This window comes from Prionailurus viverrinus, chromosome A3 (assembly GCF_022837055.1).
Source record: "Prionailurus viverrinus isolate Anna chromosome A3, UM_Priviv_1.0, whole genome shotgun sequence".
NCBI classification, from domain to species: Eukaryota; Metazoa; Chordata; class Mammalia; order Carnivora; family Felidae; genus Prionailurus; species Prionailurus viverrinus.
The window spans coordinates 14,593,608-14,620,571 of NC_062563.1; the positions used below are offsets into that span (position 1 = coordinate 14,593,608).

The 26,964-nt window shown below is 41.4% G+C and overlaps 1 long non-coding RNA gene across 2 annotated transcripts in view; it reads left to right on the forward strand.

Moving 5' to 3' along the window:
- The window catches only part of LOC125163007 (uncharacterized), a 58,987-nt gene that overhangs the window by 11,120 nt on the left and 20,903 nt on the right, over positions 1–26,964 (forward strand). Inside the window, exon 3 of one of the 2 annotated variants that reach the window (XR_007151230.1) lies at positions 7,113–8,111. The exons of the other annotated variant lie outside the window; for it this stretch is intronic. This is a non-coding gene — a long non-coding RNA (uncharacterized LOC125163007). Of the gene's footprint in view, positions 1–7,112; positions 8,112–26,964 lie in introns of those variants that run through there. 2 annotated transcript variants of the gene reach the window in all.

The window sequence follows — 26,964 nt, forward strand, 5'->3', positions numbered from 1 at the left end:
TCTCTCTCTTTCTTCTCTTTCTCTCTCTCTCTTTCTCTCTCTCTCTCTGCCTCTACCTTTCTTGCCCTCTGTTTCTTCCTCTCAAATTAAACATAAGAAAAAAAAGGCAAAAAAAAAATTGAGAAATACAGAAGTTGAAAGATTTCCAGCAGAACTATACTACAAGCAAATGTAAAAGATTTAAATTTTTAAAATTTTAAGGCAAAAGAAAAAGGCTACCAGGTGGAAATTTGGCTCTATACAAAGGAACAAAGAATATCAAAAATTGTAACTACATGGTAAATATGTAAGGTTTTAAAAATTACCTAAGGACTCTTTAAAGAGTATTGGGGCACTGGGTGTCTCAGTCAGTTAAGCATCCAGGCCTTCGGCTCAGGCATGATCTCCTGGTTTGTGAGTTCAAGCCCTGGGTTGGGTCTGTGCCGACAGCTTGGAGCCTGGGGTCTGCTTTGAATTCTGTGTGTGTGTCTCTCTCTGCCCCTCCCCTGCTTGCTCTCTCTCTTTCTCTCTCTCTCTCTCTAAAATAAACAAACATAAAAAAAAAAGTATTGGCTGATTCAACACAAACAACAACAGTGTGTTGTGGGGCTTGTAACAGGTGGAAAAGTAAATGTGTGGCAACAGCATAAAGGCCAGGTGGAGAGAAATGAAGAACTGGTGTATGAAAGGTGGGTACTACAAACCCAAACCTTAGCGCAATCACGAACATCAAGAGTTACAGCTAATAAGCCAACAAAGAAGATAAAGTAGAATTCTAAAAAGATAGTCAACTCAAAAGAGGGCCATAAAGGAGACAAAGGGGAATAAAGAACAGATGTGACAAATCAATACCAAGATGTGTTCAAACCTAACCATATCAATAATCATATTAAATGTAAATGTAATAAACTAGGTTTCTCAGTCGGGGCATTATTTGACAATTTGTACCAGATAATTCTTTGTTGTACAGACTGCCTTGTGCACATAGGATATTTAATAGCATTTCTGGCCTCTGCCCCCTAAATGCCAGCAGCACACTCCCATCCCCAGCTGTGACCACCAAAAAGGTCCCCAGACACTGGCAGATATCCTAAGGGGACAAAATCCCCTACACACACACACAGCACACACACACACACACACACACACACACACACTGAGAACTACTGGTATAAATATTCCAATTAAGAAGGTAGAGATTATCAAGATTGAATAAACAAAGCCAAATTATGTATTCTGTAAAGAAACTCACTAGTATTTAAAGACACAATTAGGTTAAAAGGAAAAGGATGGAAAATATGTCCACCATGTTACCAGTCAAAAGAAAGCTTGAGTGGCTAGTTATACTAATAGTAGACAAACAAATCTCTGAGCAATAAGTATTTCCAGGAATGAAAACATTCCATAGTAATAAAGTGGATCAGTAGCATAGCAACCTTGAAGTCCATGCACCACAGAGCTTCAAAATACATGACAGAGAAATAGACAAACTCACAATTATAGTTAGAGATCTCAATACCCTTTCTCAATAATTGATTAAAGAGGTAAGCAGAATGTCAGCAAATATATGATAGGTTTGAACAGCACTATCAAGCAACTAGATCTAATTGCTGTTTATGGAACATCAGCCACAGAATACACTTCTCAAGCGCACAAGGAAACATTTCCCAAATTGGACCACATTCTGGCCATAAAACAAGTCTTAACTCAAGAGGATTCAAGTAATGCAAGGTAGGCTCTCTCTCTCTAACAGAATTTAAAATTTAGCAGAAAAATCCCTGCAAAATCCCTCAATATTTTCAAACTAATATACTTCTAATTATGTAAACAAGAAATGAAAAGAGAAAAAGCATTTTAACTGAAGGAAAATGAAGACACAATATATAAGAATTTGTGAGATGCTACTAAAGCAGTATTTGGGTAAAATTCATAGCACTAAGTGTCTATATTAGGAAGAAGAAAGGTCTCAAATCAAGGACTTCAGCTTCCACTTTAAAATTTTTTTATAAGAGCAAATTAAACCAAAGTAAGCAGGAAAAAAAGGAAATAAAAAAGAAGAAATCAGTGACCTAGAAAATAAGAAACCAATACAGACAAAAACAGTAGAACAAAAAGATGATCCAGAAAAGCGGTAAACCTAGCCAGACCTATCAGGGAAAAAAGGAAGACACAAACTACCAACATCAGGAATGAAAGTGGTGACCTAACTACAGATTCTACAGCCATAGGAAGGGGAGTAAGGGAAGGGGTACCTGGGTGACTTGATACCCATAAGGTAATAACACCAGGCGCACCTGGGTGGCTCAGTTGATTAAGTGACTTCGGCTCAGGTCACGATCTCATGGCTCGTTAGTTCAAGCCCCGCATCAGACTCTGTGCTGACAGCTCAGAGCCTGGAGCCTGTTTGGGATTCTCTGTCTCCCTGTCTCTGTCCCTCCTCCCGCTCATGCTGTGTCTCTCAAAAGTAAATAAACATTAAAAAAAATTTTTTTAAACAGTATATTGCACTACAAAATAAGGCATATATGTAGGTATATAGAGGTACACACACTACATGCACACACATACGACATGTAAAGGTCTCAGAAATAGAAATGGAAAGATAAGAGAGGACACTTTTCACAACACGTCATGTAAATTAAAATGCACTCATATATGAAACAGTATTTTATATCTGATACGTGCATAGGTAACATAGGAAATACATCAGGCTGGCTGTGGGTAGAGAGAACCAGACTGGACTACAGAGGAAGGGATTATAAAATCATGGGGGATTCTCGAATAGAGCGACAGTGATCATTAGCTATCAACTGAAGAATCTGACTGAATTCTCCTTACATGATTGCCAGTCTGCCCACCACCTCATTGCCAGCCATACTGTCTAAACTGTAATACTCAAATTGGTGTGTGTGTAAGTGGTGAAAGCAAACAGGTTTGTTTTCTAAAACCACAAGTCTGAAGAGAGGAGGAAAAAATACTGTAGGAAATCTAAAAGTGACTACAACTTGATAGAAAAGTATGCAGCAGCACACAAAGAATGAGAAGGTAAGGAAGAAAGGCAAAACACTAATGGAATAATGAGAAAGTCCAGAGAGGACCCCTCTGAATAGATGAACGAGCTTGGCGTGAGAAAGGCGTTTGGGCCAGGTCAGGAAGTTTTTAAAGAATAAGAAGGGGGCACCTGGGTGGCTCAGTCGGTTGAGCGTCCGACTTCAGCTCGGGTCATGATCTCATGGTTCGTGAGTTCGAGCCCCGCATCGGGCTCTGTGCTGACGGCTCGGGGCCTGGAGCCTGCTTCCAATTCTGTGTCTCCCTCCCTCTCTGTCCCTCTCCCCCTCACACTGTGTCTCTTTCTCTCAAAAAATAAATAAACGTTAAAAAAATTAAAAAAAAGATTAAGAAGGCCCAGTGTTACTTGGAATTCTTGTGAACAGTCTTACAAAAGCTTTGAATTTCTTCCTGGGTTCCACACCCTCTTCCCAAAATGCCTATTACAGCTTATATGCATTTTGGGATTTTATTCCACTCTTTGGATCCAAGCCAGATCATCTTCTGTTCCAGCTTTTAACTTTCTATCCCCGGACTTTCAGGAGTCTGGCTTCTGTATTGTGCCCTGAAACTTAAACACATTTCTCTTAAATCCCCAGTGAACTTGCATTCCGGCAGTTTCTACTTTCTGTTGGTGATGGGGGTGTCCTTGCTCTCCATTAGATGGCGAATTGGATTGTTTTTCTGGGGATGGTTCATCTGATTAACCTATTAGCTTAATCTAGAGATAAAAAAAAAATCCCTCTCCAGAACGCTTTCTTGGGGGGAAAAAAAGGCTTTTCAGGACACTTTTCTGAGCTAAGGCATTCATTCATTCTAATTACTGATCAGTTATTTGACCAGTTCAGCTCTTCGTACTTCTAGCTCTTCACATGGTAATTTTAGCCTCAGGATTTTACCAGCATGCCATTTAATGTCCTGAGACTAGGGGTATAATAAAAGGAGTCCAGGGAGAGTAAGAAACATGCAGGGGAAAAATAAGAGTTCTTTGGAAGCCTGTGGGGAGCTCTTCTGTCACTTCAAGGGTCCAGGTTACTCTGACCAACTAGTTGGGATATAAGCTAGAACAGTTTCCACCTGCTTGGTGCTTGTCAGTTACCTGGGCACGGAGCACCGGTCACTTCTCTCTCTACCATCAAGAGGTCTTTCCCTTGCTTCAAAGAGGATATGACTTCCGCCTTGTAAGTCCAGTGTCCTAAGAGAAACCAATGACCTTGATCATGCTGTGGTCATTACAGAATTTAGACCCACACTTTTCAGTAATAATGTATCTCCTTACCACCCTAAAAATCTCCCAGCAACCTCCAAAGTATTATTGTTTTTCTTTTTTAAAAAAGTACCACTCAGGGGCACCTGAGTGGCTCAGTCAGTTATGCGTCCAACTTCAGCTCAACTCATGATCTTGAGGGTCGAGAGTTTGAGTCCTGCTTTGGGGTGTCTGCTGTCGGCACAGGGCCTGCTTCAGATCTCCTGTCCTGCCCCGCCTCTCTCAAAAATAAACATTAAAAAAAAAAGGACCCTCTACGTTTATAACAGTTCCCCAGCTGTTTGAGGCACACAGTAGCCCGAGAAGCATGGTTCTTAAGGCAAGTGTGATGGTTTGGAAGATGGTGGAGAATGTGAAGCTTGGGTCATCACAAGATGAAAATGTCCTTTCCTAGCATCACAGGGCTCCAGTCCTTTAGGTCAAGTTGAAATTCAGTCAAGCATTCTCAGGGGCTTTGAGATATTCACACAGAAGGAAAGATTCCACCACAGGCAGTTTTAAACCAGCAGGGAAAGATCTCCTTACCCAAAGACACAAGGTAATCACAGTTATCCAGCATCACATCCTTATACAACTGTCTCTCTTCAGGGCTCAGATAAGCCCACTGGTCCGGAGAAAAGATCACAGCCACGTCTCTAAATTTCACAGACTCCTGAAATAACAGTTTATGCCTTTATATGTATGCAAGCTTCCGTGTGCCTCTTGGTAGTTTTCAAGTTGGGCACAAGAGGGTAACAGCATATAAGGATAGATAAGGGGACACCTGGGTGGCTCAGTCAGTGAGGCATCCAATGCTTGATTTTGGCTCAGGTCATGATCCCAGGGTTTGTGAGATGGAGCCCCGCATCGGGCTCTGTGCTGACAGCACAAAGCCTGCTTGGGATTCTCTCTACTCCCTCTCTCTGACCCTCCCCCACTCATCCTCCCTCTCTCTCTCAAAATAAACATTAAGAAAGAAAAAAAGGATAGGTAAGAATGTATGGCCGAAAGCGGTAATGGAAAGCAGAAACTGTAAGAAATATACTTTGCCCTTGTAGAGTTTGGGGAGGCAAGAATCACCCATCCTCATGAAAAAGGAACAGCTAAAGAAATATCTTTGGTGTATGTGCTGAAGTCTCAAGCCTGCCAGATTTCTGACTGGCACTTACACCGTCGACTTTCCTGGTTCCCAGGCTTTCTTGCTGGGGCTGGAACTACACCATCAGCCCTCCTGGGTCTCCAGCTCGCCAACTACAGATCTAGGGACTTCTCAGACTTTATAATCACATGAGTCCTTATAAGAAGTCCTTTATATCTCCTGTTGGAGAATCCTGATGAATACAATCACTTGTTAAACGCCATGCAGTGTCGATTGATAAAGATTGACAATTACAGGAGCTGAGATATCGTGGGGCACCTGCAGAAATGAAGTCAATTTGTCCTTTGAGTGAAAGGACCCCTTTGGTTCTGCCATGATGGAGTAGCTGCTGGGAGTTGCCCCCTTGCCGTGAAAGAACTAAAAAGCTAGATAAATAAGCAAGTCACTATTCTTACACTCTAGAAAGTGACATATCCAAGGCTGTGACCTTTGACAGAAGAAAAGCGCATGATCCTGGCATTCTCTTGGATGGCACTGCTAGGGTCACAGTGCAGGAACATAGAACCCAAGCTGGGATCTTGCTGGATGGTGGGAGAGGATATCAGAGTTTGGAGCTTCCTTCCAACACAGCTGGGGTGTGGAGGGCAGGATGCTGGAGGGGGAGCCCTAAACACCTATATAAGAATTTCCCTCAGGCCCTTAGTGGACATTGAAAATGTGCCTGTACAGGACCAGACTTGTGAGAACAGCTCTTGGGATACAGAGTCCGACAGAACTCTTGGAGGTCACTAACTAATCCTACTTTCTTGGGTTAGAAGGTAGGATTCCAGACTATTCCAGTGCTCAGGGAGAACAGCGTGACTGAGCATTTAGTGGAGGCCATGCACCTAGAGTTTTTTTTTTTTTTTAAGTTTATTTGTTTATTTGGAGAGTGAGAGAAAGAGCTCAAGTGAGGGAGGGACAGAGAGAGGGGGAGACAAAGAATCCCAAGTAGGCTCTGCGCTCTCAGCCCTGAGCTCGACATGGGGCACGAACTCATGAAACCATGAGATCATAACTTGAGCCAAAACCAAGAGTCAGACACTTAACCGACTGAGCCACCCAGACACCCCCTAGATTTATATACCCAGTAAAGAGGTCCTTCGAAAATGAAGGCAGATACAAATTTATCAGTTTGAATTTGAAAAGCTGAATGACCAGTAACCACAAGACAAAAAGAAACTTCTCTCCCAGAAGAAATAAGTTTTGATAAGTTTTTGTGTCTGCCTATTACGGATTCCTAACAGGTCCCCCCAAAAAGTTACATTAAAGTCCTAATCCCTGGTACCTCAGCATGTGACCTGACTTGAAAATAGGGCTTTCACAGAAGTAATCAAGTTAAAATGAGATTAGGGTGGGCCTTACTCCAATGGGACTTATAAAGGGGAGATTTGGACCCAGAGACAGACATGCACAGAGGGACACTGCATGATGAGACGTGGGGAGAATGTGATGTAAAGAGAAAAACGGAGATTCGGGAGAGGAGTCTACAAGCCAAGGAGCGCCCAAGATTGCCACAAATCCAGCAGAAGGTAGGGTCGAGGCCTGGAACAGATTCTCCCTTACAGCCCAAGCAGCAAAATGTTTTCAGGCCCTATAAATTCGTATTTTAGGAAGGAAATCAGAAGAAAGCGATTCACCTGTGATATCACCTTGAGAAATGAAAGAGCCATTTTTCTTTCCTCCTCCTCCTCCTCTTAGGAGAAAGCAGACTCCTGGGAAGCCACACCTTCAAATCAAGGGCAGAAGCATGTGAAGCCAGGCACCCCAACCTCCATCCCCACCCCAAATCACTACCAACTCAACCACACAGAGGAAACCAGGAATACACAACAGCCTCCCAACCTTGACCTGCAGGCTCCCCTACAAGGGCCCGACAAGGAGCCCACACGTGATGCTGCAGCAGCTGCGATTTGGGGGCACATGGGGCCTCCCCCCATGTTCCAAAATGTGTAGCTCTGCTTTCCAGATCTACCCTGAACAAAGCTCCCTCTACGTCCCAGTGGAACAGAGCATGAACTCACCCCCCTCGGAGAGGTCAGCTCCAACACGGTCAGCAAGCCCGGCACGCACCTGAGCCTGCTTATGTAGAGCCCGGGTCATCGCACCCAGAAACTTCTCATTTGCCAATCAAGGCCAGTAACTGCCCTCAGGGCTCTCAGCCATAATGGCCCCAACTATAGTATGAATAAGAAGGAGCAGGGAACACAGGAGTGTCTGGTCAAGGTCTAGGCTGAAAATTCCCAAGTGCTCTTTGTTCGTGCCTACTGTGTACCCCAATCATGATGTCATACAACACACACCACAGAAGGGCTGTGACACACTTCCCACTTAGAGCCTTGAGATGGGGGGATCTCACCTGATGCCCTCTATGTGAAGCAGCTGCACGGAGAAGAAGCAGTGAGGTGCCTTCAGTGGGGTGATGGTGTAAAAAAGCACCTCCTCTTTCCCTTGGCCCATCGGTGACTTGGGGGGAATGCGGTAGGTGCTGTTTGCCCCAGCAGGGGTTGTGAATGATGGGAGGGTATAGTAGGCAGAATAATGACCCCACCACCAGCACCCCGAGAGGACCACATCCTAATTCCCAAAACCTGTGACTATGTTACCTTACATAGCAAAAGGGACTTCACAGGTGGGATTAAGTTAAGGTTCCTGAGATGGGGAGAGTATCCTAGAATGTCCAGGTGGGCCTGATGTAATGAAAAGGGTCCTTATAATAAGGAGGCAGGGGGCATCAGCTGATGAGGGGGGGGGGTCAAGAGTTAAGGAGGGGCAAGCAACCTCTAGATGCTAGAAGAGACGGGGAAATGGGTCCTCCCTAGAGCCTCCAGAAGGAACGCAATCTTGCCAGTAGCTCGATTTTAGCCCCGTGAGACCCATTTTGGACGTCTGGCCTCCAGAACTGTAAGGTAATCAATTTGTGTTGTGTCAAGCTGTACTCTGTGTTTGTGACGCTTTGTTAGAGCAGCAGTGGAAACTGATGTAGGGGCCAGAGGCAGAGGGCCAGGGTTGGGACGAGATGGGCACAGAGTGCAGATGTCTGGAGCAGAGGCCATGAAAGAGCATGCCAGTTGGAGATGCTCGCTTCCACCCAAAGGCCAGGGTGACCACACACAGCGGCAGGACAGAAGCCCAAGCAGGGTAAGATGCCCCACACGGAAGCCAGCTGGGCCCAGAGGACGGCACCAGACCTGAGACCCAGTCCCCTCCCTGTTCCTTTGCCTCCCATTTAACCTCCACGCAGGAGAACGCTTACCTCTGAGTCCAAACATGAGGACGGGGAGCAAGAGCATACGTGAAATTTGGAATCAGAGAACTTAATTTCTTGATTGATCATTTCGGAAGACCCTGTGTTGAACACCAAGATGTGAGATTACCTTAGAGTGGTATGAATATAGAAGATGTGTTCTATCATCTTTTGTGGCTGAGCAAGTAGCTGAATTATCCTCAAGGTGGTGGCATTTTTGCACACACGTGGGCGTTGTCACGGGCTGCTGGGAGATCCTGAGAACTTGTCAGGTGCTAAGCATTGCCATGCTCATGATCTCATTTACCGACGTAGACGTCCTCAACGGAGATTATTCTATTAGTATTTTGGAGATGAGGAAAGGGATGATTTTGAGAAAGAGGCAATTTGCCCCAGGCCTCCTAGCAGTGAGGGGCCCCCCTGGGCTTCAGCCCCTCAGCTGTCTGACGCTGAAGGGCTAGGCTCTTTGGCACAACCCTCCAGGGGGGCACAGTTCAGATGCCTGACTTTGCACCTGGCCACAGTTGACTTAGCAGGCTTGTGAACCAATCCCCTCCACCCACCTATATCTCCCACTTTGTGCTTCTGAGGTTTTTGTTTTTTTTTTTTTTAATATACTCTCTTGTCCTAGGCTTTGCTCATAGACCAGGTGCTGTAACTTTTATGTCTTTCAATCAAAGCCTTCAGCTCCGGGGTCTAGCACTTCATATCAGTGAAGAGACATTCTTTCAAGAATCTCCCACCACCTCACGGTCTGTGAGTTCGAGCCCCACGTCGTGCTCTGTGCTGACAGCTCAGAGCCTGGAGCCTGCTTTGGATTCTGTGTCTCCCTCTGTCCTCTGCCCCTTCCCTGCTCATGCTCTGTCTCTCTCTTTCTGTCAAAAATAAACAAACATTAAAAAAATTTTTAAAAAATCTCCCACCACCAGCCCTCTGTACTAGCATGAATTATTTTATTTCAGTATCTTGAAATCCCATTGGTGTAGGTACGATTGTTCTCATATTAATTATTATAAAAATGCAAACATTAGTTTTCTAAGATCACGTGGCCAGATAGTTGTGGTCCGGAAGGGATATATCCCAAAGCTGTTTGGATCCAGGGCTGGAGGGCTTAACATTTGCCACAAAATGCTCCGTTATAAATCTAGAAAGGCAGAACTTGTGATGAGCTGCTTGATAGTAACAAGTTTTAGGGGCTTGAGTAGGTACTTAATCTTGATATGCCTCTGTTTTCTCATCTTTTAAACTGAAGGCATTGGACTCTTTCACAAATTTTTTTATCGTAAGGATGATGCAAACTTATCTGTGACTACAGATGTAACCTGAGACTGCAGGGAAAAACTTTCTTTTGGGTCTGACTTTTTTTTTTTTTTTTGACATTTTTGAGACCATTGTAGATTCACATACCATTGTAAGAAATAATAAAGAGGTTCCATATGCCATTTGCCTGGTTTTCCCCAATAGCAACATCTTGTAAAATGATAGTATAGTATCAAAGCCAGGATATTCACGTTGACAAAATTCTCCATTCTTTTTCAGATTCCCCCAGTGTGCTTGTGCGTGTCCTATACAAGGTCATTACATGTGCAGGGTCGTGTATCCGCCACTACAGTCATGTTCTAGACCTTTCCACCACCACCAGGATTTCTGGGGTCGCCCTTTTATAACCACGCCCACTTCCGTCCCACCCCCTTCCCAAACCTGGGAACCATTAATCTTCATTGCCAAAATTTTATAATTTCGAAAGTGCTATATAAATGGAATCCTGGAGTATATGACGCTTGGGATTGGCTCTTATCACTCAGCATAATTCCCTGGAGACTCGTCCAACATGTTATATGTATTGGCATTTGCTTCTTCTCATTGCTGGGTAGCATTCCATGGCATGGATGGACCACATGGTTTAGGGAATCACCGACTGAAAGACATCTGAGTTTGGGCTATTACAAATAAAGCTACCGTGAAAATTAGTATATAGGTTCTTAGGTGAATATAAGTTTTTATTTTTCTAAGATAAATGCCCAGGAGTGAAATTTCTGGGTTGTATGATAATTGATCATAAGAGACTTCCAGGGGTGCCTGGGTGGCTCAGTAGTTTGAGCATCCAACTCTTGATTTTGGCTCAGGTCATGATCCCAGGGTTACAGGATCAAGCCCCGAGTTGGGCTCTGCACTGGGCGTAGAGCCTGCTTAAGATTCTCTTTCTCCCTCTCCCCCTCCCCCTGCTCGTGCTCTCTCGCACATGCGCCTTCTCAGGAAGGAAGGAAGGAAGAAAAACTGCCAAAAACTGCCAAAAGTGGTTATACCATTTTACATTCCCACAAGCAGTGTGGGATTCAGTCTCCCCACATCCTTGCCAGCATTTGGGGGTGGAACTATTTTTTATCTTGGCCATTCTGATAGGTATGCAGTGACAGCTCATTGTGGTTTTATATGCATTTCCTTAATGGCTAGTGATGGTGAACATCTTTTCATGTGTGTGTTTTCCATCTGTTTATCCTTTTCAGCACAAAAACTGTTCACGTCTTTTGCCTACTTTCTAACTGGATATATATATATTTTTTTACTATTGAGTTTCGAGAGGCTTTTATATACTTCAAATATCAACTCTTTGCGATCTAACTGGTTTGCAAATATTTTAGTCTGTAGCTTGTCTTTTCATCCTCTTCACATGGTCTTCTGCAGAGCAAAAGTTTTTAACTCTGATGTCCAGTTTATAAATTTTTCCTTTATGGACCATGCTTTGGTGTCCCGTCTAAGAAGTCTCTGCCTAGAACTCCTGCAGTGTTTTTTTCCCCCTGAAACTTCTAGTTTTACATTTAAATCCGTTGATTTGGAGTTAATTTTTGTATATGTATGAGGCTTAGGTGAAGATTTACTTTTTGCCTGTGGATGTCGAATTGCTTCAGTCGTCTTTTGTTAAAAAGGTGAGGTTTTATTTTAAAATGTATGATGGGGGGCGCCTGGGTGGCGCAGTCGGTTAAGCGTCCGACTTCAGCCAGGTCACGATCTCGCGGTCCGGGAGTTTGAGCCCCGCGTCAGGCTCTGGGCTGATGGCTCAGAGCCTGGAGCCTGTTTCCGATTCTGTGTCTCCCTCTCTCTCTGCCCCTCCCCCGTTCATGCTCTGTCTCTCTCTGTCCCAAAAATAAATAAACGTTGAAAAAAAAATTAAAAAAAAAAATAAAAAATGTATGATGGTTTTGTAGCTTACCCCATATTTACATTTTCATAGAATAATGCATACATTATATGACCTCAAATAAAGTTGATCATCCAAGAAAATGTATCCAGTAAATCCTGTGGTTTCCTTTCCTTGTAGGCATAGGTCCACAAATTCCTTCAGGTATGTAAATCTCAGCGTGAGAATTCCTACTGGATGATCTTGGAGGTGCCTGGCTTTGATAATCTATTTATGTCTCTGTATCTCTGTTCTCTGCTGCTCATTAACTTTTCTCTTCAAATGACCATTTAAAGCTTTGATCTAGATATGCTTTAGCCCCAATATGTAAATAAAAAATTTTGAGCAAAAAGAGTTCAAGCATCTTGTAAAGGTGGTAGGTCTCCATACAATATTTTGAACTCCTACAGCTGTGGACCTAAACTAGCATGATCAGGGCACCTGGGCGGCTCAGTCAGTTGGGCATCTGACTCTTGATTTCAGCTCAGGTCATGATTCCAGGGTCATGGGATTAATCCCTGCATCAGCTCCGCACTGAGTGCGGAGCCTGCTTGGGATTCTCTCTCTATCCCTCTGCCCCTCCCTGGCGTGTGCATGCACATGAACTCTCAAAAATAAATAAACCAGTGTGATCTAATTATCCAGGCTGACTCCTTCCCATCCATCTACATGGTGGCCATAAATTCTGGATACAGGTAAATATATACATATATATACAATGGTTGCTTGATGTTACAATACATGATACATCCAAAGGCTTATGTGATATATTCAAACTCTTAATTCCTCATTAGCAACGTATAATTCCATGTACTTCACAAAACTGCACTGGACACGGACCATTGGCCTAGAAGTTTCAGCAGCCTCTCCACTTGTATATGGAGTGCATACTTCAGATTTTTGTCTCTGACTTTCACAAGATAACCTGTGCCTTGAGCATCCCTCAGAAGAAGTAATCAGAGTTTCTGATCTGGAGAATGTGCACCCAATTTCACGTGGCAATCTCCTCCAACCCAGCTTTGGAAATTAATCCAACCAGTTTCTCTCCATCCTGGCATAAAGGGGTAGCCCATCATCCTGTTAGGCTCACATTGGGTGATCTCCCTCTTCCTTGTCAAGTGTAGGCATTAGTTGATTTTATAACATGGTCACAAATCAAATATTTATCCACATTTCCCCAACTTTATGGCTATTCTGTAGATTTGTAATTGGTTTGTCTTCCTCATGAGAATGTACACTCCATTGGGAGTAAGATGTATCTGTTTTGTCCATTGATGGATATATCCTCAGCAGCTAGGAACAAGTATGCCTGATAGAAATAGGCTCTCAATTTTTAAATGCATGGTTAAAATATGGGAAGGAAGGAAGGAAGGGGATGAAAAAGAAATGACCAGATGCTAGAGTTGGAGAACATTGAAAAATTGAGGTTGATTCTCTGAATTCTACCCACCAACCAGGAAGGATATTTTTCTATAGTTCTTCCAAATCTCATACTTATGATCTTGGTTCTGTGGCTTAGACACTAGGTGACATGGTGTAGGTCCCCAATTCTTTGTAAAGGAACTAGAATCTAGGGGCTCCTGGATGGCTCAGTCAGTTAAGTGTCCAACTTCGACTCAGGTCATGATCTCGCAGTTTGTGGGTTCAAGTTCCACGTCAGGCTTTGTGCTGCCAGTCCGGAGCCTGCTTGAGATTCTCTCTCTCTCTCTCTCTCTCTCTCTCTCTCTCTCTGTCCCTCCCCCACTCATGCTTTCTCTCTCTCTCAAAAATAAACTTAAAAAAAAAAGGAACTAGAATCAGACTCCACTCTTTCTAAAACTGAGGTGAACTCTTCCCACTAGAATAATTTTATTGGACAATACTTTTAATAGCTCCTCAAAATGTCAGTATAAAGGATTTTATGTTAGGTCTTGACTGTCTGAAAGACTTAATGACAAAAAATTCAAACTGGACATGTGGATAACATCAATATTTAGATGTTCCAGGGTAGATATAAAGACCACTCCCAACTATCATTTGGTTGTATTGAAAACCCTGTGTTATCTAATATAGTAAGTTATTTATAAACAGATCTATTAAAAATGGGGAAAACGTAAAATGATTTTGCCTGTAGTTCTTTGATCAAGATGTCTTCGAATGACCAACATTTCATAATAGATGCTTTTTTTCTTCTTCTTCTTAGGCAGTCGGTTCAGACCGTTATTTCAGAAGCCGAGACTGACCTGCCATTAGTGAATGCCCCAAGCAAGTGTGGCAAACATGTAGGGACAGGAGAATATTAGTCTGGGCTTTTTTAAGCGAGGGGTCTCTTACTCTAACAAATCTATTGATGGCCTGTTTGGAAGGCCAGCTTTTCAGAGCAAGTCCCTTTGGTTTTCTATTCAGTTTCTTTTTCTTTCTTATCGTTTGGATTTCAGTACTGGAGTTGTGGACTGGTAGGAGTTATTTGGGCCAAATATATGCCATAGATGCCATTCAATTTGCTTTAGCCCTGGACTTTAAGAACAAAATAAGGTGGGAGAAGAGGTTTGATGCATTGTCTCAGGAACTTAGGAATTTATGAGCCACCTCAGGCCTGTAATGTCACTATTTTCATGACTGTGTTTCTCATCTCATTTCCATTTTCTCAGCCATTTCTCAAACATATTTTAGTTCACTTCTCAGCCAAGTGCTGTTATATTTTCAGCTCCTCTACCTTGAATCCAGTCCAAGTGGAGTGAGCCCTGTATAGGTACAAGAACTTAACATCTGTATCCACTTTAACTAGGAGAAAGATATTAGCGAATGTGCTTGCAAGGCTCATCTGGAAATCCAAAACGAACTTTTCTTTAGAGAAGCCTTAGTAATATCTGAGAGAGAAGCATTATGGGCAAGAAAGAGAAATTGAGGGTCCTATTCAAAAAATTGTCGGCGCATTGGGATCAGGTTCAAGAGACTTGTTAAACTAGACCCTCTGCATTAGGCTGGGCAGGGGAACTTCATCACTAATGGTTGAAGGAATTCACCTTCAACCAGTGTATGATAGGTCCTAAGTTTGTAAGGTCAGAAATCCACTAGGTAGCGGATACTAGAAAGGTTTATTGCTTATTAAGTCATTAGCAAATGTAGTTACTTTCAAGCAAAACACTACTCCAAGTAGGTTCTCCAGGGGCACCTGGGTGCCTCCGTCAGTTAAGTGTCTGACTTCCACTCAGGTCATGATCTTGCAGTTCGTGAGTTTGAGCCCCGCGTCGGGCTGACAGCTCAGAGCCTGGAACCTGCTTCCGATTCTGTGTCTCCCTCTCTCTCTGTCCCTCCCCTCCCCATGCTCACTCACTTGCTCGCTCTCTCTCTTTCTCTCAAAAGTAAATAAATATTAAAAGAAAATATTTTAAGTACGTTCTCCAGTTTCTGAATGCAAGCCAACAGCCCTCTGTTGCAATAAGTCCTCATTTTTCAAATTGTATAAATCTTTTGCCTTTTAAATAGATCGAAGACTAATGATAATTCCATGAGGCCAGAGGACACAGATTCCAATGTTTGTCAGCCCCAACATTTTTATTTATTACAAATGTCGATACCCATCAGTAATCATTCTTTACGTTCTGGTTTCAAAACTAGAGAAAAATCAATTGAAGGGTTTTTTTTTTTTTTTTTTTTTTGGTTGGTTGGTTGGTTTTTTTGTTGGTTGGTTGGTTTCTGCAGCTAGAAATTTTTTTCATTAGTTTTTATCTCAGAAACAGAGTTCATATCACTTCTTTTTGTCTACTTGGATTGGGTGTAAAGTGTTCCACATGAAATCTTTTTATCATTTACCATATTGCCTCTGTACCAAAAGTATTTATGATCTAATTCATTGTCTTCACTGAATAACCTAAAGAAAAAATTTTTCCTGATTACATTACTCTTCATAGCTTCCTACTTTCAATACAGGGAATATGATAAAGACAATGCCTTGATTTATTCCAAATCCTAGGCTGAATCCTCTCATTTTTGTGGTGGATATTTCAAAGAGCCATGGTCAAAGGAAGGTAGAAAATGCATCTGTAATCATACAATGCTCTTTCCTTGCTGAGTTTGTTCTTAAGTTTCATACATGAGTTTTATATTCTAAAATTTTCCAATAAGTATGAATTCTGAGGAACAAGGGTTGAATATTCGGTACAGAAAGCTGTTTAGCTATAGATCAGGTCTCTCTGGATGAATTGTATGGTGTTTAGTAAAGATGCGGCACCTAGAGATCTTTTCAGCCCTTTTAGAAATGGTTTCCCATGTGTTTTATGATGTTGAACAAGGTATGACCTTCTTTGAAAAGCTTTTTTATGCTGAATGCAAATAAAGGGTTTCCCTTCTGAATGAGTTCTTTTATGATAGCTGAGATTAGATGTAGTTCTGAAGGTCTTACCACACTGGCTACATCCATGTGGCTTTTCTCCAGTATGAGTTCTTTCATGCTGGGTAAGATCATAGTTAGTGCTAACATCATGTCCACACAACTTGACAATAAAAAAAGTTTCTCTCCAGTGTGATTTTTTTTTTAATGCCATTTCATGGCTCCTTGACTAAAGATCTTTCCACATAGATTATGCTTGAAGGGTTTCTCTCCAGTATGAGTTCTCTGAGGTCTATTAGACTGTGAGTAAACCTTAAGGCATTTTTCACATTAATCACATTTGTATATTGTTGGTTCAATAAGAGTTGTCCAGTGTTCAGTAAGCTTTGAAACTTTGCCAAAGTTACCTCCATATCCATTACATTCAAAGAGTTGCTCTGGGGTGTGAATTATTTTATGTCACTTCAAGGTTGCCTGTTGGCTCAAGTCCTTCATACATTCATCACACTGGAGGGGTTTTTTTCCAATGTGAAGTCTCTGATGTTCAATAACGAGGGGACACAGTGTAAGGACCTTGTTTGTTACAAGCGTCACACTTGTGTAGTTTTGGTCCTGTCTGCTTTTTTCTGGTACTGTATAAACTTTGAAGCTCTGATAAAAAGGATTTCTACAATCATTACATTCAAAGAGTTGCTCGAATGCATGGGTATTTTGGTGAGTAGAAAATGATGAATGATAGATACCTTCAAAGGCCTCTTAGCGTGCGCGTTGTATTTGTGTGGTTTCTCTACTGTATGAATTTTCTTATGTCGAGTAAAGGGACAGACATGACTGAATGTTCTTCCAAAGCCCTCACACTCCTGCCTCTGCATTACAGTGTAAAGTCTTTGTTGTGCATTCAGGGGTGAGCTCTGTCTGAAGGCACTCATGGCTGCATTAGGGATGGAGAAAAATCCAAAGTTGGTTGGCATGCTGATGGGGGGGCAATAAGAGAAGAAAATAAGACTAGACTCTCACATCACAATATAAGTCACAATGAGTTATTGTGTGTGTGGGGGGGGGTAGAGTGTGTGGAGGCTACAAGGATACTGTGACTGCAGGTTAGGAAGGGGCAGTGTGTGAGGGTGAAGAATGAGGGGTGTAGCCATACAATTTGAAGGTCTCATTTAAAAGCAGCACCAGGGGTGTCTGGGTGGCTCGGTTGGGCGTCCAACTCTTGATTTTGGCTCAGGTCATGATTCCAGAGTCACGGGATCAAGTCCCACATAAGGCTCTGCACCGAGCATGGAGCCTGCTTGAGACTCTCTCTCAACCCCTTTGCCCTTCTCCGTCACTTGTGTGTTCGTTCTCTCTCTCTCTCTCAAATTAAAAAAAAAAAGCAACACCAATATTTTTTAAGCAATAAAGAGGCACAGACATTATTCTTTAAACTGAAAGTCTTTTTCTGTAAGAATTACCTATTAAAAATTTTACACTCAAAAATTTTACACTTAATAGAGTGTTAATTGGATTTTACTCTCAAGTTTTTCTTTTAGCTGCAGATTTTAATGAGTTAATATGTGACTAAATATAAATACAGTACATTGATTTTAATGCTACTTCAACACTAACAATCAGAGTGCCACACTAGACTTCCCATTGATTTATTACATAGAATTTACATTGTGTCCATTTGTTAATACAAAGAGTGGTCCACTAAATCGTAGATAGGCCTTTATGGATTTAATCACCAGTATATTATATTTAAAGTTCTAGAATTAGACTTTTTCAAAGAGGAATCTCCATTGTATACTTTAAATCACAAAAGTGAAATTCTGGTCAGTTGGCACTTAAAGTCTAATGTGTGTGTATATCATTGTTATCACAGTTTCTACAAACTCAGGTTCTACCACTGTTTTATATTTTTGCCAATCAGATATGAAGTTTTATCACTGATCTTTTTATTTGGATTTATTCAGTTGCTAGACAATGGTTGGTTTTTGCTTCATGAGATAAAACAAAATAAATTACAAAAATATGAAGGGGTAAATATAAGACTCTCCACCACTGACAAAAAGTGTAATTAAGCAGAACATCCTATTACTTGCCGGCATCCGAACTGTGGGTAGTGCTACTCTGGTCTCAAAATGATGGCTAAGTTATCATTAATGTGAAGCAGGATCAGAAAGTAATTTTAAAAACAAAGTAGAACTATTGGGAATGAATACAATAGATGGTATAAATAGAAGAATAATACAGGCAAAGACAAAATAGTAAAATGGGAAGTTTATGGAGAATTCAGAAAAAATCCAGATTGGATTTAAAAGAATATTAAAATTAAGACAAATATAAAATAAAGAACTGTTACTAACTAGAAGCCTCAGAATAAAAGAAAAATTAAATTTGGAGGAGAAAAATAATCCAGAATATCTGAATACTCCCCCAGAAATGATAGGAGTCTTGGTGGACAGGTTTGGTCTCTTGCCTTCCGCACCGTGAAAGTTTCTTCTCCCTGCCTCTACCCTACCACCATTTTTGAAAAGCCAGCTGCGAATTATACTGTTGTTTTCCTGTACATGATGGGTCAGTTTTCTCTTGCCGGTTTCAAGATTTTCTCTTTGTCTTTGGCTTGTAACAGTTTGATCATGATGGAGGGAGTTGTGGAATTCTCTGTTTTCCCTGTGTGGAGTTTGTTGACCTTCTGCGCTAGGCAGATTACTGTTTTTCACCAAATTTGAGATCTTTCTGGTCAATATTCAAATATTTTTTCTTTCTCTCGCTCTCTTCTTCTGAGACTTCTACTATGCATATATTGGGCTTGAGGGCATTCCACTGGTCTTTGATGCTCTGTTCATTTTTATTTATTCTTGTTCTTTCTGTTCTTCGGATTAGGTAATATCTATTAATATATCTTCAAATATATATTCATATTTTATAGTCGTATTTTCATTTTCATATTCATATTTCATATAATGTATCTTCATATTTCTGCCAGCTCAAATCTACCTTTGAGCCCTCCAGTGAAATACTCATTTCAGTTACGGTACTTTTAAACCCCGAATCTCCAGTTTTCATAAATTCTGTCTCTCTAGTGATATTTATTTGAATCATGGTCATACCTGCAGTGGTTTCCTTTAGTTCTTCGAACATATTTACAATAATGGTTTTTGAAGTCTAAGTCCAGAAGGGGCGCCTGGGTGGCGCAGTCGGTTGAGCGTCCGACTTCAGCCAGGTCACGATCTCACGGTCCGTGGGTTCGAGCCCCGCGTCGGGCTCTGGGCTGATGGCTCAGAGCCTGGAGCCTGTTTCCGATTCTGTGTCTCCCTCTCTCTCTCTCTGCCCCTCCCCTGTTCATGCTCTGTCTCTCTCTGTCCCAAAAATAAATAAACGTTGAAAAAAAAATTTTAAAAAAATAAATAAATAAAAAAATTGAAGTCTAAGTCCAGCATCTGCCCCCCAAACCCCCCCCCCAAAATTTCAAAATTTCAAAATTTCAAAATTTCAAAATTTCTGTTGGCTGCTTTTTTCTGTGTGGGTCACAGTTTCCAGTTTCTTTACATGGCTTGTAATTTTTAGGACATTGTAGATAATATTGTAGTGACTCTGGATTCTGATTTCTACCACAGGAGGGCATTGTTGCAGTTTTTGTTTGGTGACTTGTCTGAACTAATCCTTTGGAGTCTGTCTCCCCTGTGGTATACAACTACTGTGGTCTCTGCCCCATATTTTAAATGTTTTATTTATTTTTGAGAGAGAGCGCATACATGGAGGAGGGCAGAGAGGGGGACAGAGGATCCAAAGCATGCTCTGCGCTAACAGCAGCAAGCCCAATGTGGGGCTTGATCCCACAGACTGTGAGATCATAACCTGAACCGAAATCAAGAGTCGGACGTTTAACCAAATAAACCACCCAGGCATCCTTAAAAATTCTTGATTTCCTTCATAAGCCTGATTTTAATCCTGTTTAGCATAGGTTCATAGGTAGCCACTGATTGGGTGAAGATTGTGCTCCAACATCTTGAGCCAATAAGGCTTCTACCCTTTGCCAACAAACCTATGTGAATGTTGGGTATTGAATTCAAAGTTGAATCTGTTTACGAGTCTGCTCCAGGTTTTATTTTCCATGGTACGCTCTCGTGTCTCTCCTGTGCCTGAGCATGGCCTCCCATTTAGCTAGGAAAGGGTAGATAGTTAGGGTCCTCTCTCCCATCCTAAGCCTGTGCCCACCCTTTCTCAGAATTCTGGATCACCAGGGATATGGGGAACTCATCAGGGCTAACTATACCTATCTCATTTCTTGGATTTCTGATAAAAAGTTCTGGCTAGTTTGCCACTTTGTTGCTGGCCCCGGTGAGGATCACAACCTCAGGCTAACCACAACCTTGACCTTTGTCGTTCATTTGCACCAAGCTCACTACCGTTTCCAAAACTACCCAAACGTGGGATTTTTCCTAGCTTCTAGGTTTCCAAATTAAGTCAGTCTTCTCTTAAAGCAAAGCGTCTAGTTTTCTAGCTTGCCGTGAGGCTACTGGCCTGACAAAGCTGGGGTAAAACACCAAGAATCTCATTGTTCGTACCTCTAGTTCAGTAGTTTCCTTGGAGAAATACTTCTCAATTTGTTGTATGCTCTTCATCCACTACCAGAGTCCTGTTCAGTTTTATCAGTGCTTTTGGAGAGAGGATGTGCTAAGCTTCTCATTCTACTGTTCTACATGTCCTAGGAGGTAGCTTAAGTACCATGTACTGGAAGCTAGCATTGAAATGTATATATAACCAGGGTGCCTGGGTGGTTCAATGGGTTAAGTGTCTGACCCCCAGCTCAGATCATGATCTCACGGTTTGTGAATTCGAGCCTCGCGTTGGGCTCTCTGCTGTCATTGCAGAGCCCGCTTTGGATCCTCTGTCACCCTCTCTCTCTGCCCCTCCCCCCTCTCAAAAATAAATTAACATTAAAAAAAAAGTACTAGAAGCTAGCTAAATGAACTGAGGGCATTGGTGTGTGACTACCATAAACTAACATGGGAGTGATCTGATAATGGTTAGATCTTAGTAAATGTTCAGTTGATAATTTTAAGATTAGAAATAAATGTTAATTCAGTTCTCACATAGTGGTAGATGGGGGTCATTTCTTATGTTTCCTGAAACTTTGTAGATTGGCATTTGATTATATATCAGTTTATATTTTTGAAAATGTAATTTAAGGAAAGAACATTTTCTTACATTTAACATGAGTGATCATAACTCAGGTTATGCTATCCTGCAGTCAAGTTCATACTTTGACTATTCTAAATGGAAGCGTATTAAGGTCACCTCAAAGGAGCAATTTTTAACTCAGGAAGCTCAATACCGAGATATCACTTGTGATTCCTAGGACTGAGTCTCAGAAATATATATTTTAAACTTACTTCTGGGCTTCCAGTGCACATTGAAAACTGATTACAGCTTATCTACATTTGATCTATTCCCTATTCTTTGAGTTTAATTATGACCCAAAGCAGAAATAATAATCCCCTAAATTTTTAGACATCAGCTAATGGGCAGTGACTTCTTTCAAAATGCTATTATAAAACTTCAGGAGAAAATTGTATTTTACTATGTCTGAACTCTGTATTGAACTTATGTTCTATGTGATTTGAAATCCTGGTGGTTTCTATATTGATATTTAAGGTCACAGCATCTCTCCCCAGGTAGATATAAACTTCTTGATTATTTGAGGTTTGTTTTCTTTCCTGGTTTGATTTTTGCTTTACCATAAACATTTTTTTTTAAATTTTCTTTTTTAAGTTTCTTTATTTTGAGAGAGCATGCACACGAGCAAAGGAAGGACAGAGAGAGAGGAGGGAGAGAATCTCTAGTAGGCTGGGCACTGTTAGCACAGAGCCCCACGCAAGGCTCAAACCCATGAACCTTGAGATCATGACCTGAGCCAAAATCAAGAGTCTGACACTTGACCGGCCAAGTCACCCAGGCACCCCACCACAAAGACAGGCAAGAGTATCTACCTCTTTGGGGCACCTGGGTGGCTCAGTGGTTAAGCGTCCAACTTTGGCTCAGGTTATAATCTCATGGTTCATGAGTTCGAGTCCCACGTCAGGCTCTGTGCTGACAGCTCAGAACCTGGAGCCTGCTTCGGATTCTGTGTCTCTTCCTCTCTCTATGCCCCTCCCCTGATCATGTTCTGTCTCTCTCAAGAAAAAAAAATTGAAAAAAATTTTTTTAAAAAGAGTATTTACATCTTTAAGAAGAGGGATGTGGCAAGAGGGACTCTAGAAGAATAATGATGGGTAAAAAGATCCATTTTCGTATTCTTTTCTCCACTGTAGGGAAGCCCAATGCAAAGAGCTCATGTCTCCTCACCTCAGGGACCCAGGTTACTCTGACCAGTTAAGGTGTGAGTTGTGATGGCTTTCACCTCTGCTCCCTGTGTCAACTACGTGAGCATGGCTTATTTGCCCCTCTCTCACCATCATCCAGGGGTCACCATCTTGCTTCAAAGAGACCTCACCTCTGCTTTAAAAGCCTATTGCCCTGCACAGAGGAAAATACAATGCTCTTTTTTCAATGCTTTGAGTATCAGAGAATTTAGCGTTTGCACCACTGTCTTTGAGAAAGGCATTAAGATTGGAGCAGTCTGTGATACATGAAGCTTGGGTGTTCGTAGCATGAATGTGCCCATCCCTTCCTTCAAAAGCCCCCACAGATTATTTAGAGATAGCTGAAATTTAGGTAAGCATTTCAAGAGTTCTGTAGACAGGGCGCCTGGGTGGCGCAGTCGGTTGAGCGTCCGACTTCAGCCAGGTCACGATCTCGCGGTCTGTGAGTTCGAGCCCCGCGTCGGGCTCTGGGCTGATGGCTCGGAGCCTGTAGCCTATTTCCGATTCTGTGTCTCCCTCTCTCTCTGCCCCTCCCCCGTTCATGCTCTGTCTCTCTCTGTCCCAAAAATAAATAAACGTTGGAAAAAAAAATTAAAAAAAAAAAAAAGAGTTCTGTAGACATTTGTACAATAGAAAGAAAAATCTCAAAGTAGGCAGCTTATCAACAAATGGGAAAGATACTCTTACCCAAAGTCATCAGATGTTTGTGATTTTCCAACATCACCTTCTTGTGTAGCATCTGGATATTCCCACTGCTTCCAAACTAAGTCAATGAGCACATCTCCAAATTTTGACTTCTGAAACAACAAATACTTCATGATTCTCCAACTGCCCATATAGTCAAATAGTCCTAGAAGGATGGGTCATAAAAAGTGGGAGTCTGAGTCTAAGCATAAACTTGGATAGCAAGGTGGACTAAGAAGAAAGAGAAGACACAAATTAACAATATCAGGAATGAAATAGTAGCTAGCCATCGCTGCAAACCCTCCAGACATCAAAAAGATAATAAGGGAATATTATGAACAACTCTGTACACACACTTTGGCAACGTAAAGGGCTCCTCAAAAAGCATAAACTATTATAACCCACCCAATATGAAATAAATATCCCCCAAACTAATAAGGAAACTGAATTCATGATTTTTAAAAATTATAGAAATGGAGAGCAGATTAGTGGTTGCCCAAAGTTAGGGATGAAGCAGGGAGGGGCTGGGTGTGCCAGTAAAGGGGTAGATGAAGTTTTTACACTGATGGAGTAGTTCTGAGTCCTGAATGTCATGGTGGTTCTACTAATCTATACCTATGACATAGGATGATTTACACACATTATACCAATGTCAGTTTTGTGATTTTTATATTGTACTCTGGTCATATGAGTTATAACCAATGGTAGAAACTGGGTGAAGGGTACAGAGAGCCCTTCTATATTGTCGTTCTAACTCCCATAAATCTGTAATTCAGAATAAAGGCCTAACGAACATACAGTGGGAGGAATCTTGAGTCCTCCACATTGGATTATTGGGGAGCACATACGCCCCTTGCTTGTCAAATTGTGACACAGACTGAATACTGTGGAGCATTTTGCCCTCATAGAATTTAAGGTTTGGGGAAGGTGAATTACTTATATTCATTAAAAAATTATTACATTGTTAAAATGTCAGTACTACCCAAAGCAATCTACATATTCAATGCAATACCTTTCAAAATAACACCAGCATTCTTCACAGAGCTGGAACAAACAATCCTAAACTCTGTATGGAACCAGAAAAGAACCCGAATAGCCAAAGCAATCTTGAAAGAGAAAACCAAAGCAAGAGGCATCATAATCCCAGACTTCAAGCTGTATTACAAAGCTGGAATCATCAAGACAGTATGGTACTGGCACAAGAACAGACCCTCAGATCAATGGAACAGAATAGAGAACCCAGAAATGGACCCACAAATGTATGGCCAACTAATCTTTGACAAAGCAGGAAAGAATATCCAATGGAATAAAGACAGTCTCTTCAGCAAGTGGTGCTGGGAAAACTGGACAGAGACATGCAGAAAAGTGAATCTGGACCACTTTCTTACACCATACACAAAAATAAACTCGAAATGGATGAAAGACCTCAATGTAAGACAGGAAGCCATCAAAACTGTAGAGGAGAAAGCAGGCAAAAACCTCTTTGATCTTGGCCACAGCAACTGCTTCCTCAACATGTCTCTGGAGGCAAGGGAAACAAAAGCAAAAATGAACTGTTGGGACCTCATCAAAATAAAAAGCTTCTGCACAACGAAGGAAACAATCAGCAAAACTAAAAAGCAACTGACAGAATGGGAGAAGATATTTGCAAATGACATATCAGGTAAAGGGTGAGTATCCAAAATCTATAAAGAACTTATCAAAGTCAACACCCAAAAAACAAATAATCCAATGAAGAAATGGGCAAAAGACATGAATAGACATTTCTCCAAAGGCATCCAGATGGCCAACAGATATGAAAAAATGCTCAACATCACTCATCAGGGAAATACATCAGGGAGATACCACCTCACACCTGTCAGAATGGCTCACATTAACAACTCAGGCAACAACAGATGTTGGCGAGGATGTGGGGAGAGAGAGGCTCTCTTTTGCACTGCTGGTGGGAATGCAAACTAGTGCAGACACTCTGGGAAACAGTATGGAGGTTCCTCAAAAAATTAAAAATAGAACTACCCTACGACCCAGCAATTGCACTACTAGGCATTTATCCAAGGGATACAGGTGTGCTGTTTCAAAGGGGGCACATGCACCCCAATGTTTATAGCAGTACTATTGACAATAGCCAAAGTATGGAAAGAGCCCAAAAGTCCATCGATGGATGAATGGATAAAGAAGATGTGGTATATATATATATATATACAATGGGTTATTACTCGGCAATCAAAAAGAATGAAATCTTGCCATTTGCAACTACATGGTTGGAACTGGAGGGTATTATGATGAGTGAAATTAGTCAGAGAAAGACAAATGTCATATGACTTCACTCATATGAGGACTTTAAGAGACAAAACAGCTGAACATAAGGGAAGGGAAACAAAAATAATATAAAAACAGGAATGGGGACAAAACATAAGAGACTCTTAAACATGGAGAATAAACAGAGGGTTACTGGAGGGGTTGTGGGAGTGGGGATGGGCTAAATGGGTCGGGGCACTAAGGGATCTACTCCGTAAATCACTGTTACACTATATGCTAACTAACCTGGATGTAAATTAAAAAAATAAAATTATTACAACAGGTAGTGCTAAATGTGTTACATTGGCCAAGGGATATCAAAAAGTGAGATCACTATTTGTATAGAAATGTTGCCTTCAAAAAGAAGGTAAATTTGGATTATGTCATAAATGAAAAAGCAGGGTTAAACAGAGGAACTCCCAGAAATGCATCCTAAGAGAAATATACAAGAGTTAACTAGAAATAAGTCCATAGTACTGTTTTATCATAGTGAAAAAAGAAAAAATTGTTTACATTGAGGGATTAGTCAGATTATGCCTATTTATGGGATATACCACAAAGAAGCTATTAAATATTAAAGTCAAGTTTAAATTATAATCTGCCATTGATAATATCTAATGACTTGTAGAATTTACGTTAAACTGATATATTATAAATTTTTTATACTGTGCCTTTGAAAGAAATATACAGTTCCTAGGAAGGATGACTAATAGTGGAAGTCTGAGATGTGGCCATATAGATGTATTTTCTTTGTAACCCATACTTTCAACTTTTCCACTGAATGGGTATGTTTTTCTTTTTCTTTAAAGTATTATTAGAATAGCAGGAAGGTTGTCCAGGACTCTTGAGCCTGGAGTAACTGACAGAATTGTGTTATGGAAAGAAGGTTATCCTGGAAATACATCTTTGTGAACACTCCTTTTGGGGCAGATGAAGTATCCAGGACTCAGAATACTCGGAATACTCACGTTTAAAATCGCCAGACCTTGGGGCGCCTGGGTGGCTCAGTCGGTTGAGCGTCCGACTTCGGCTCAGGTCATGATCTCACGGTCTGTGAGTTTGAGCCCCGCGTCTCAGGCTCTGTGCTGACAGCTCAGAGCCTGGAGCCTGTTTCAGATTCTGTGTTTCCCTCTCTGCCCCTCCCCTGTTCATGCTCTGTCTCTCTCTGTCTCAAAAATAAAAATAAACGTTAAAAAAAATTAATTAATACATTAATTAATTAAATAAATAAAATCGCCAGACCAGAAAAATCACTAAAAGGTTAGATGGCCCATGCAGAGTAAATAAAATAATGTAAATAAGTCACAGTGTATATAGTAGGAACTCCTTATGCTCAAGGACCGACTTTTCTCTATTACATTTAATTTGGAAACAATAGATGTGTTTGTGCCAGAATATTCCTTTGGCACCCATTAAATCCTACACTCTCAGAGTCCCCGCCACCTTTCAATGCCTATGTAGTGATAGGAAGAGAACAGAAA